A 4,865-nucleotide genomic window follows, 5' to 3' on the forward strand; every position below is an offset into this window, starting at 1 on the left:
CTTTTTAATAGTTCCGATAGTCAAGACCAAGTTTATTTTATATTGGTCAATAAAATATAAATTTAAATAATAAATTATATTTTAAAATTACGAAAGTGCAAGTGCAAAAGTATCATTTAAGGAAAAAGTCGTTAACTCCAAAAAAGTAATGATAAAGACTTTGACAACAATCTAATAGGGATAATAATTTACTGAAGTAGTAACGTAGTATCATTCTATCTAACTTTCAGCATTTGATGACTTGTAAATCACAATAATTTAATGTCTTGTATCAGGTGGATAAAACAAACTCAAATCGTTTCCATCAAATCTTCCTATCATTTCACCAATAATTCTTGGTAGATAGAAATTTTAATGATTTAACACAAACTATCACATGGGCAAACACTGCCGGGCCCGCAACCTCTTTCTGTCTACTTCATTTCTCTCAATACAATACTCTCCTAATTTCCTGGACAATCAGTTCACATCCACAGGACCCTTATCGTCCGGCCAACATTGATTCATTAACCAACGAACAAACCAGATGATCGGACGGCGGGCGGTGGAGTTGGAGCTGGTGGCTGTTGGGCTGCTGCTTATGGTTCAATGTAGTATGCAGCTGAGGAAGACTCACCCTATGCATGAGATTGTGGATAGAGTGAATGAGAGTGGCGGGCCTTATATTGGGCTTGTTATGGCTTACCCAACTGAAGAAATGGCCCTTCAAACCTCTGGTTTATTTGTTCGCAACTCACAGATCCCCTGGGTTGAATTGGCAGGTAACACTTTCATTTAACTTCTTCATGTTTGATTTTGAACTTGTTTCTTTCTTTAACATTCTCTTGGTATTCTTGGTTCTTAGGCAGAAGATTCAACATTGGGAAGATTAAGAATGTAGATGTGATCTATGTAATGACTGGGGAACAAACGGTGAGCTCTTGAACCATTCTTATCTTATTGGAAAGGATTTGTTTTTATTTATTTCATATCACTCAGTATTAAAATCATCAGCGTCGTTTAGAGAGTATTGAAGAAAAACCCTATATCAATGGTTTTTTGAAAATTTTGTAAGTGATAGGGGATTTTCTATAAGGGTGTGTTTGGTTTAGAGAATGTTAGATTACTAGGAATTTTGGATTATTGGAATCTTATATTACCTTGAAGATTACTGAGAATATTTAAGAAAGTGTGTTTGGTTAATTGAAATAAATTGGCAAGTATGTTATATTAATATGTTTGGTTAGGAGGAATAAATTGGTCGGTATGTTATATAAATTACTAAATTGTCCTCTTTTTAAATATTAAAATAATATTATTTTTATTATTAATTTTTAAATAATTTCTTTTAAACTCCAATATTTCAAATTTAGCTAAAACACCCCCCTTTATATAGAACTTTAATTTATAACAAACTCACCCTTACCACTCTACCGCCAACACAAACCACCGTTGGAAGTCGTTGTGAGCAGTCCAACATGACCGGGAGGCCCCGATATGGCCCTTTTTGGCGGCAGTAGGTGGGTGGGTGTAACAGCTTAGGTAACCTGAAATTTGTTTTGATTTCAAGGGTAATTTTATCCAAAAAGTTAATTAATTGGGGTGAAATGGTAAAAGCAAGATTCTTGTAAATAAATTTAAAAATAAGGGCATTATTGTCCTAAAATTTTATTAATAAGGGATAGAACTGTAAAAAAAAAAAAAAAAAGATTCCCCAAGTAATCTTACAATACATAAGAAAATGGATGTAATTAAATTACTTCCAATATTACCAACAATAACCACTATTGATATTTGAAGGTTACCCGAATTTTATATTACTTGACAATCAAACATGGTAATCAAGTAATATAAGATGATTTAACCCTAATAATCTCACATAATCCCCAACCAAACGCCCCCAANTCTTTTTCTGAACCCTAAGTTCTAACTCCCTAGCTTTTAACCCAGCAACAATTAAATCTACACTAGGTACAGTGCCAGTGTACTGCAAAGCATTCTTTACTACCTGATATTCATCATTTAAAGAATTTAAAAGAATCATGGCAAGGCTGGAATCACTAAGTTCTTGATCAGTACCCTTGAGAACCAGGGTCATTTTCAGGAACTCATCCAGGTTCTCCTCAATAGTCCTATTACTATCCATTTTAAAAGAAAATAGGGCACCTTTTAAGTATGCTAGGTTAGGAGCTGATTGTAAAGCATAGAGAGTTTCAAGCTTACCCTAGAGGTCGATTGGGGTCTCAAACCCATCGACCTTGCGCAACACACTGTCGGCAAGGTTCATGATGATTAAATTGTAGGCCTCTTCATCCACTTCGGCCTTCTTCTTCAGCTTCTCCTCCGGCCACTTGGTGGAATCCTTCTCTAGCGCGATTGACACTTTGTTATGGGACAACAAAGCTTTCATCTTCTTCTTCCAACTGCCAAAATCGATTTTTCCATCATACTGGGTGATCTCCACCCTAGTTGTACTCATGACTGAATGTGTTTGTTTTTGTGTTTGGTGATTACTAAACAGAACCCAAGAAAGAAACCAAGACTTGCCTCTCCTTCTCAAATTGATATCCCGAATTTACAAGATTTCTATTCCTAGACTCCCCAAGCCTTTAATCAAGAAATCCACAATTTATGACCAAACCCTAGATTTTGAAAAAATCAAGAAACCCTAGGATTGACAACACTAACCATGCTCTAATACCACTGTTATGTAAATTCTCAACCAATTTACTGCTAATCACATGCACAAACCCACAAATAACACACACAAAAGAAACAAGATCAAACCAATCACAAGAACACCAAATTTACCGTGGTTCACCTTTCACAATGGAAAGATTACATCCATGTTGAGCTCCAAGAATTTTTGGAGGCTCACTGCACTAGGAATCAACTGTTATTACAAATTACAAAACACTCTCCAAGATTCACCCAACTATCAATCTTTAACCCACTCACTCAAATCTGAAATCTATAGAGAATACCTGATCCAGCTTCTCTAAACCTGAAGAAAAACACTATCTTCACCCTAAGATTATACATATTCTCAACCTAAAAGATTGACAACAAACCAACAAAGCTGAGAGCAAAAAACTGATCTGTCGTGAACACAAAGAGGAGTAGAAATTTTTTTCAGTTTTTGCGCACAAGACTCTACCTTTATATAGTTTGACTTCAAGAGCTAATCCTGGCCGTTGGATCTTCTTTATTTCAGTGGCTAAGATCTTTTCTCATCTGTAGTGAAACGGCAGTGTTTTGATAAGTGAATTCTGCAGAAACTGTAAAAAAACGGAGGCTTTGCGCTTTAGATATTAACACATTATTTATCAAATTTTTCCAACAGAGTAAAGTAATTAAGTGCTTATTTGTTCTAAATTTCTGCACCCTTTAATTAGTTATTTCTCATTCATTGAGCTTTAATCGCGGATTTTATCAGCTAAATGCAGGTATAACTGTGTAAATTCTACTGGATGTATTTGATATTGAAGGGGTGGTTCATTATGGGACAGCTGGAAGCTCTAATGATTCTTTGTCTCTTGGTGATGTTAGTGTAATGAAATATGTTGCCTTCACCAGTTCTTGGAACTGGAAGGTATGCAGTTGAACTTACCTTTGAATTGCCCTTGTAGTGGACAAAATTATCCAGTTATAGTACATTTATGGTTGGTTTGTGGCATATTGTTGCTTTTCTGCATTTGATTTGGTGCAGGAATTTGAATCGAAGAAAGGGAAATTGCCAGAACTAATATTTGGAGCTTTCAATTTTCCTGAAAGGGGAGAGAATTTGTTGGCAAAGGTTGAGTATACGCCGAGCCAGTTATACTCCCCTGGTAAACCAATGGAAGAGATCTTTTGGCTTCAAGTAGATTCAAAGTGGTTTAATGTTTCTACAGGCCGCTTCAGGTTTGCCATCTCTTCATTTCTAAGCTTAATGTTGATCTATTTTATTTCATTGTATGCTTAATGTGATCTATTTTCATCAATAGAAATGAAAGAGAATCGATTTCTTGATGTTGTTCTTTGTTGTTGTATCTGATATAACTTTTTGATCTGTTGTGGATTTAGAGTTCAACAATGTATAAATGACACACATATTGCCTACCGAACAGAGCAGAAATTGTTTTTGGACTCGGGGCTCCACCGCTGATATATTCCTTGACAATGCAGCATATAGAGAATTTCTTTTCAAGAGTTGAATGTCTCAACTGTTGATGAAGAGAGTGCTGCCATTGTCATGGTGAGTAAATAAATAAAAAATTCATATCAAATAGTTCTTACTAATTCAGCCGAAAATTTGTTACAAATGATTGATGTTTGGTTGATTGTTGTTTTGCAGACAGTCTGTCAAATGGGGTGCCCTTATTGTGTTTCGTGGAGTTTCGGATTTGGCAGGCGGGGGAGAAAAGCTGTTGTCATCCAGCCTCAGTCACTAGCTTCTGTCAATGCTTTGATTGTTGCAGTTGAGTTTATTGCATTAATTGATAAGGAAAACACAGTTCATAACCACCAAAAGCAGGTATCTTTTTCAGCACTTTGACAGTAAACTAGAATTGTTCAACTCTATTCAGAAAAAATAGTTAAAACTATTGTAGACATCTCACCCTTGAGGGTATAATTTTGACTGATGAAATGTACGATAATAAATGTATCCAAAATGAAAGTTAAACTATAAGAATGGCAAATCAGGTTTTTTTTTTTTTTTTTAGTTAAGATCTTTGCATTTTTCTTTACTATCATGCAAAAAATTAGATCAAATTTAAGTATCAAATTTCAGCTCAAAACAGCCCGTGACACCACCACTGTGCCTTGACCAACGACAATTGCAGAAGCAGTGGGCTGTTTTACCCCACAATGTGCGACAGAAATTTTGTTTTTAAAAAACTGCC

General features: G+C 35.4%; 1 pseudogene; it reads left to right on the plus strand.

Moving 5' to 3' along the window:
- The first annotated feature begins 419 nt into the window (after positions 1–419).
- On the plus strand, positions 420–4,600 carry LOC116134532 (annotated as a pseudogene).
- The last annotated feature ends 265 nt before the right edge of the window (positions 4,601–4,865 follow it).

This window comes from Pistacia vera, unplaced genomic scaffold, assembly GCF_008641045.1.
Source record: "Pistacia vera cultivar Batoury unplaced genomic scaffold, PisVer_v2 Contig289, whole genome shotgun sequence".
NCBI classification, from domain to species: Eukaryota; Viridiplantae; Streptophyta; class Magnoliopsida; order Sapindales; family Anacardiaceae; genus Pistacia; species Pistacia vera.